Source organism: Schistocerca cancellata, chromosome 9, assembly GCF_023864275.1.
Source record: "Schistocerca cancellata isolate TAMUIC-IGC-003103 chromosome 9, iqSchCanc2.1, whole genome shotgun sequence".
Lineage (NCBI taxonomy): Eukaryota > Metazoa > Arthropoda > Insecta > Orthoptera > Acrididae > Schistocerca > Schistocerca cancellata.
The window spans coordinates 238210577-238219585 of record NC_064634.1 but is presented as its reverse complement, the minus strand read 5'-3'; positions in this window follow the sequence as shown (position 1 = coordinate 238219585).

Genomic DNA, 9009 nt, shown 5'->3' with positions numbered 1-9009 from the left:
AAAAAAGTCACTTTTTACGAGAAATTTGCAATTTGTCTCTGTACGGAGCAATCATTTCTGCTTGTGGTTCCTCAAGGCCAGGCGATTTTTTCGTTTACTTTCACCCGTTACTCCCTGAAAGAAGGTTTCGCTTGATTTGCATACAACGTTTTGGCCTCTTCTTTAAAATATCTTTTAAGTTGATGGTTTCCTCTTTACTACCGAGATTCGCCTACTCACGTCAGAGAGACATTCAACTATAGAAGCCTGCTTGGACATTTATAAATTTACGGTTATCATCCTTGCTGCAACTCCGTTGCTTTAGATCCCTTGCTTTCAGTTACCGGCAGCTCAGTTCTCCTGTCTTTAGATAAGTTCCTTCTAAAGGAGACGCATGTTTTCACTTATTCTGCAAGTTTAGGTCATTTGGTTCCGTATATCGAGTCTTCACCTGTAAACACTGGTAAGCGACAAGGTGGTTGTTTTGAGATATTTCAGAGTGGCCGTGCGGTTCTAGGCGCTACAGTCTGGAACCGAGCGGCCGCTACGGCCGCAGGTTCGAATCCTGCCTCGGGCATGGATGTATGTGATGTCCTTAACTTAGTTAGGTTTAATTAGTTCTAAGTTCTAGGCGACTGATGACCTCAGAAGTTAGTCGCATAGTGGTCATAGCCATTTGAACCATTTTTTGAGATATTTCACAGTAAATAAGACATTTCAAGAACATGGTATGCGATTTTTGTATTCAGATAAGTCTTTGTTTTCAAATATATCTACTATGACGACATATTTTATAAAGGGTAAATCTGCTCCAAATTTTATTGCGGTATTAAAAATTTCGACAGTACCTTCTTCGTATTGTTTACGTTCCAGATGACTGCAATGAAGATGGGTCAGCATTGATTTACCATTGTTTACTTGCTCGGCAAATTAATGAAGCTTTACTGAAAAAAAACCTCTCAAAAATACAAATTTAAAAATTCTGAAGTTTTTTGCTGTTTGATGGTAAGATTTGCTTTAACAATTTTTGCAACAGTAAAGTAGGATAACCTCAAAAATTAATCTACGGTTCAGCACAGTATAAAATTATTTTCAGCAGGCATCTTAATACAACACGTTAACAATGTTTAGAATAGCCCTTCATATTTCTATCCTCATCTCGTCACGAATATTCAAGTAGAGCATGGTAAAGGAAACAACGCTATTCACTCGCATAACTAAATATTCGCATTTACCTGGTTAGCAGTAACTTTTGAAGCGCATTTGCTTTCAGGAGCATATTCAGTAACTTTATCGGAGTCGCAATTACCCTCATCATCCTCAGATCCCCACAAACCTTCCCTGACAAGCATTTTCCTGTCACGCACCTCCACTACTCCCAGCAGTGTTTTTGTTACTCTGGCGCTGTTTACGTGCGCACATCCTGACAGGGTTTCCAAAATTTCTAAAAATAAATCTAAATCTAGACAGCGTGGAAACAGGTTGTTTTCGCTGCTAACTGTGATATATCCTATGTGCTTGGCACTGCCAACGGCGGCTTGTGTTGTTAGGCCCTTAAACCGGCCCTGGCTGGCCTTTGGCTTCCAGCGCAGTTCTTTCACTGCTGCATAATTTATAGCTTGAAACAGTGGATGTGTGTCTCACTGACCCTAATAAATACTGCAAAAAGTTACTGCGTTTTTTTTTTCAGTGGAGTTCCCTAACTGAATTTACTTCGTTGTAGGTGTGGTAATACCTGGACATGAAACTGGTTAGCCGTCCCAACATCTAGTGCCGGTAGCTATTTAGTGCAATGATGATCCTCTATAATAAATAATTAATGTTAGATTTTATCTAAGTTATGTCTTTAACAGACCACATGAGACGAGCAGACTACTTCGAGAAGCATAGAGTCGGCAAAGGTCGAATCCGTACTGAATATTTGTATGCAATATGTGTATATTTAATATTATATTAAGTGGTGAATCAGTTTAAAGAGTGTATGATTTGCCAAGTGTCTGATCATTTATGAGTTGTTTCTTTTCTTTATGATATTTTGGATGAGGTAGTTTTCTTGTAAAGTGAGGAGGTGCTTTTTTTAGTTTTGTCTATCCTTATGATTTCCATGTGTGTAAGCTGATAACAACCGACGATCGTTTCTTTCTTCAGGGGTAGCTGTCGCTATGTCAGTAGTGTGTAACAAGCTGGGAATTTTGCTCAGAGGCGAAGCGTGTCCGGGTTGCCAAGGCGGTTGAGGTGACCGATCTCGTAAATCTTATAATCTGGGTTCGGGTCCCGGTCCGGCACAAATCTTCATTTGTTACCATAGATTCATTTCAATGCCTAAATGCAGCTGATGTCAATGAAAGCTTTTCTGAACAACTTTTCAGCAAGGCCCTGATTTCAGACTACGCTCTCATGATTACATTGTCTCTGTCAGCGTGTACTGACTGGTTTGTTCGGAAGGGAGGAAGATAGGGCTTTTGCGTTCCATCAACAACGGGGTCACTGGACACAGAGCTCGGATTGTTTCAAGGATGTGGAAGGAAATGTGCTCTGCCCTTCCAAATGAACAATCCTGGCATTGTTCAAATGGTTCAAATGACTCTGAGCACTATGGGACTTAACATCTCAGGTCATCAGTCCCCTAGAACGTAGAACTATGTAAACCTAACTAACCTAAGGACGTCACACGCATCCATGCCCGAGGCTGGATTCGAACCTGCGACCGTAGCGGTCGCGCGGTTCCACACTGAAGCGCCTAGAACCGCTCGGCCACCAGCGGCCGGCAATCCCGGCATTTACCTGGAGCTATTTAAGGAAATCACGGAAAGCAGAATGGCTGTAGGCAGATTTGAACCGACACCCTCCCGAATGTGAGTAATGTGCCCTGCGCCACATCGTTCGGTGGCCCATTTCGGCTGCTCTGTGAGTTCTGAGGTGAGATGTAACTGATGACGCTACGGTTGACCCCTAGTCGCACAGCTGTTGCCCAAGACGACGATAGAGTGCGGCCCGCGGCCTCTGTTGTGAAAGAATCGCTGGCGCCACGGCAGCTTCCGGCAGAGGCCGCTAGGTCAGGCTGTCGAAACGCCAGACCAAACGGTCTTCGGCATTCACGCTTCTACAGCGAGGACTCTGACTCGAGCTGATCAGAACTGCGTCTACTTCCGTCAGCTGGCCTGCAGCTCGGTCTTTGCTATTTTTCAAAAATGGTTCAAATGGCTCTGAGCACTATGGGACTCAACATCTTAGGTCATAAGTCCCCTAGAACTTAGAACTACTTAAACCTAACTAACCTAAGGACATCACACACACCCATGCCCGAGGCAGGATTCGAACCTGCGACCGTAAGAGTCCGGCGGTTCCGGACTGCAGCGACAGAACCGCACGGCCACCGCGGCCGGCTTGCTATTTTTGAAGACCGACAATTTTCATTAGGAAACCCTCGCTCGATAAGACGATATTTAACTACACTGATGAGCAAAATCATTATGACCACTGCCCACCGCGAGATTCCATGCTGCCTAGTGGCACTGCGTACAGATCACAGCGTAAGGAAAGTACACTGGTGCCCGGGTTCCCGGGGTTCGATTCCCGGCGGGGGTCAGGGATTTTCTCTGCCTCGTGATGGCTGGGTGTTGCGTGCTGTCCTTAGGTTAGTTAGGTTTAAGTAGTTCTAAGTTCTAGGGGACTGATGACCATAGATGTTAAGTCCCATAGTGCTCAGAGCCAAGTACACTGGTGTGCAAAACTTACGAAAGAAAATATTAAGGCCGATCAAAAAGTTTACGTTCGAAGGTCATACAATTTAGAATCAGAATGCCAATCAGGCAAAATCGTCGTGTGCATTGAGGCAGTCAACTCACCAAAGCACCACGTCGAAGATACCCGTTCAATAAAACACCGTGTCCTGATGCGTGAAGTGATCCGTAACTGCCTGCTCCAAGACCGCAACCGACAGGAATCGTCGACGCTTCAAGGCCTTTTTTGAGGGACAGAAGGCGTGGCGTGACAGTCGCATCGGGAGAGATCAGGACTATAGGCCGTGTGTTCGAGTTACCGTAACTTCCACGTCATGACATTCGCGATACCGGGACGTGCTGTATCATGAAGCACCCACACCCCTTGGCGCACCATTCTACAACGCTGGTTTCCGACAGACATGCTGCCTCATAAACATTCCTCATACTGCGATGGATGTCTAGCAGTGTTTGTTCTATGGCAGCCAATAAAAGAATAACGCCATGTTCATATTGTCTGGACGCGTTTAGCAACATCGCCACCATATTTCACGATCCCGCATTTACCGCACACAATCCCACATTAATCCCTTGCCTACACTGACACGTCAAAGAAACTAATATAGGCATGCTTATTCAAATACAGAGATATGTAAACAGGCAGAATACAGCGGTGTGGTCGGCAACGCCTATACAGGGTGTTACAAAAAGGTACGGCGAAACTTTCAGGAAACATTCCTCACACACAAAGAAAGAAAATATGTTATGTGGACATGTGTCCGGAAACGCTTACTTTCCATGTTAGAGCTCATTTTATTACTTCTCTTCAAATCACATTAATCATGGAATGGAAACACACAACAACAGAACGTACCAGCGTGACTTCAAACACTTTGTTACCGGAAATGTTCAAGATGTCCTCCGTTAGCGAGGATACATGCATCCACCATCCGTCGCATGGAATACCTGATGCGCTGATGCAGCCCTGGAGAATGGCATATTGTATCACAGCCGTCCACAATACGAGCACAAAGAGTCTCCACATTTGGTACCGGGGTTGCGTAGACAAGAGCTTTCAAATGCCCCCATAAATGAAAGTCAAAAGGGGTTGAGGTCAGAAGAGCGTGGAGGCCATGGAATTGGTCCGCCTCTACCAATCCATCGGTCACCGAATCTGTTGTTGAGAAGCGTTCGAACACTTCGACTGAAATGTGCAGGAGCTCCATCGTGCATGAACCACATGTTGTGTCATACTTGTAAAGGCACATGTTCTAGCAGCACAGGTAGAGTATCCCGTATGAAATCATGGCGGTGAATCGAGGAAGTACATACTGACGAAACTAAAATGAGCTCTAACATGGAAATCAAGCGTTTCCGGACACATGTCCACATAACATCTTTTCTTTATTTGTGTGTGAGGAATGTTTCCTGAAACTTTGGCCGTACCTTTTTGTAACAGCCTATATAAGACAACAAGTGTCTGGCGCAGTTGTTAGATCGGTTACTAGTGCTACAATGTCATTTTAGCAAGATTTAAATGAATTTGAACGAGTTGTAATAGTCTGCGCACGAGCAATGGGACACAGCATCTCCGAGGTAGCGATGAAGTGGGGTTCTTCCCGTACGACTATTTCACGAATATACCGCGAATATCAGGTATCCGGTAAAACATCAAATCTCCGACATCACTGCGATCGGAAATAGATCCTACAAGAACGGGACCACAGACAAGTGAAGAGAGTCTTTGAAAGTGACAGAAGTGCAACCCTTCTGCAAATTGCTGCAGATTTCAACGCTGGGCCATCAACAAGTGTCAGCGTGCGAATCATTCAGCGAAACGTCATAGATATGGGCTTTCGGAAAAAAATGTTCAAATGTGTGTGAAATCTTATGGGACATAACTGCTAAGGTCATCAGTACCTAAGCTTATATACTACTTAACCTAAACTATCCTAAGGATAAACACACACACCCATGCCCGAGGAAGGACTAGAACCTCCGCCGGGACCAGCCTTACAGTCCATGTCTGCAGCGCTTCAGACCACTCGGCTAATCCCGCGCGGCTGGGCTTTCGGAGCCGAAGGCCCTTCGTGTACCTTTGATGATTGCACGACAAAAAACTTTGTGCCTTGCCTGGGCCCGAAACACCGACATTGGACTGTTGATGACTGGAAACTAGTTGCCTGGTCGGACGAGTCTCGTTTCAAATTGTATAGAGGCGATGGACGTGTACGGGTATGGAGACACAATACGAGCACAAAGAGTCTCCACATTTGGTACCGGGGTTGCGTAGACAAGAGCTTTCAAATGCCCCCATAAATGAAAGTCAAAAGGGGTTAAGGTCAGAAGAGCGTGGAGGCCATGGAATTGGTCCGCCTCTACCAATCCATCGGTCACCGAATCTGTTTTTGAGAAGCGTTCGAACACTTCGACTGAAATGTGCAGGAGCTCCATCGTGCATGAACCACATGCTGTGTCGTACTTGTAAAGGCACATGTTCTAGCAGCACAGGTGGAGTATCCCGTATGAAATCATGGCGGTGAATCGAGGAAGTACATACTGACGAAACTAAAATGACCTTGTATGTTAGAAGGGGTCTGTTCAACCGGGTGAAGGCCCTATAATGGTGTGTGGCGTGTGCAGCTGGAGTGATATGGGAGCCCTGATAAACACAAGCGAAAAACACGAATTTTACAGAGGTGATGGACGTGTACGGGTATGGAGAAAATCTCATGAAGGACCCTGTATGTCAGCAGGGGTCTGTTCAACCGGGTGAAGGCCCTATAATGGTTTGTGGCGTGTGCAGCTGGAGTGATATGGAGCCCTGATACATCTAAATATGACTCTGATAGGTGACACGTGCGTAAGCATCCTGTGTGATCACCTGCATGGATTCATGTTCGTTGTGCATTCCGATGGACTTGGGCAATTCCAACAGGACAATACGACACCCCACTCGTCCAGAACTGCTACAGAGTTGCTCTAGGAACACTCTTCGGAGTCTAAACACTTCCACTGGCCACCAAATTCCGCAGACATGAACATTATTGAGCATATCTGAGATGCCTTGCAACGTGTTGTTCAGAATGAATCTCTACCCCACTGTACAAGAGTACAAGGACAGTCTTGCAGTATTGATGGTGTAAATTTCCTCCAGCACTACTTCAGCATTAATCGAGTTGTGGCACTTCTGCTTGCTCGCGGGAGCGCTACACGATAGTAGGCAGATGTACCAGTTATTTGGCTCTTCGGTGTATAACCGCAACGGAGTCGCGCTACGTTGCATATACGCTGCAGCAACGGCGTCGAGCGAAAACATTTTGATCGCTCCTCACGATTTCTGCATGATGCGTCACTGTCAACATAGATCCATGAAGCTTGGGTCACACATAGAAAGCACTGGAACAGTATAGTACAGACGGTAACAAATAAATAAGCAATTGGACGGACAGAAATGACACCGCTGTTCGAAGACAATGATTACACTGAAATCATCACTCTTTTTGATGGTCGCTTCGACGTTACAAAAGGTGGAAAACACTTCATGATAGGCTGTGTGATCACAGTAGACGGCAGTGTATCCTCTACAGCGTGCTCTACCGTTGGACGCAAGCTTGGTAAGGATCTGTTGTGGTAGGTCGATCCCTTCTTCCACCACCGCGGTTGATAACTGCTGGATGTCGTAGGTGCATGTGGACGTCCTGCAGTACATCTGCCAAACGCATCCCACACGTGCTCGACGAGATTTATGTGGTGTCACCACCAGACACCACACTTGCTAGGAGGTAGCCTTTAAATCGGCCGCTATCCGTTAGTATACGTCGGACCCGCGTGTCGCCACTATCAGTGATTGCAGACCGAGCGCCGCCACACGGCACGTCTAGTCTAGAGAGACTCCCTAGCACTCGCCCCAGTTGTACAGCCGACTTTGCTAGCGATGGTTCACTGTCTACATACGCTCTCATTTGCAGAGACGACAGTTTAGCATACCCTTCAGCTACGTCATTTGCTACGACCTAGCAAGGCGCCATATTCAGTTACTATTCTGAACAGATAATATTATGAATCATGTACCGTCAAGAGCGACGTTCATCATTAATGGATTAAAGTTAAGTATCAAAATAATTACGTCCGCTTTCTGAATTCTCATTCCTTGTCATGTTCCAGACCTCACGTCAGTATAGTTCTTCCCTCTTCACGCCAGCCTGCGTGAGCTAAAACGCATGCATTTCGACCTCCGCTAGAAACACGGTGTTGGCTCTTCTGCTAACAAAACAATTTAAGTCATGAGAACGGGCAGGCCAGTCCATTCGCCGACTATCCACTCTTTCCAAGAGCTCCGAGACCAGCTGTGTTCTTTGCGACTGCGCATTGACCTCCATAAAAATCAAGTCACGAAAGAACGGTCCCCTGAAAAGATGCACATAGGGAAGGAGTAAGGCGTCGGAGTAACGCTGACCGGTGAACGTACCGTGTTCAAAGATTTGGAGGTCAGCACACACATGCAAAGCTCCACCTACTCATACCATAGCAACTGTACCACCAAAGCGATCGTGGTCGGCAATGTTCCTGGGTGTATTACTTGTTACCGCCTCTCGCAGCATCAGGGTACGTCCAGAATCACTACACAGACTGGATCTGCTCCCATTCGAGAAGAGAGCACTGCTCCACCCTTCTTCGGTCCAGTCCCTATGCTCTTAGCAACATCGCAGACGATGCCACTGATGTGCAGGTGCAAACGGGACTCTAAGTACTGGTCGTCCCGCAAAGAGACCAGCCCCCACGCAGTCACTGAACCGCTGTGGAGACCCCCTCCCCCCCCCCTCTCCCAATGCAAGTTAAACAATGCTGTGGGCAACACCAAACATCTGGGCTACACTTGCACACTTCATCGTTCTACCAATTTCCCAATGACTCTTCCTTGTGCTAAGTCACAAATGTTGTCTGCGGGACAAGTTGTAATGAAAAATACCGCCTCAGTACATTGTATCTGCCCACTGATTCACAGACACTGTCTTTTCCTGTTCCTTCAGATATTTATTGCTGCGGGGGCCAGCTCCGTTTGACGCTTTCGTGACGCTGACCTCACGCCCTACGAAGTCCAGTTTTATGCACACAGCTGGGAGACTTCTGCCAACACGTTTCCGCTCTTTCACTCATTTCCACCGGGTTGTTAATGGTTGATGTTACTTTATCTACCTAGTTCCTTAGTTTTGCAGAGCAGTGTATACGGGGTGGTTCATTGATAGTGACCGGGCCAAATATCTCACGAAATAAGCATCAAACGAAAAAACTACAAACAAAGAAA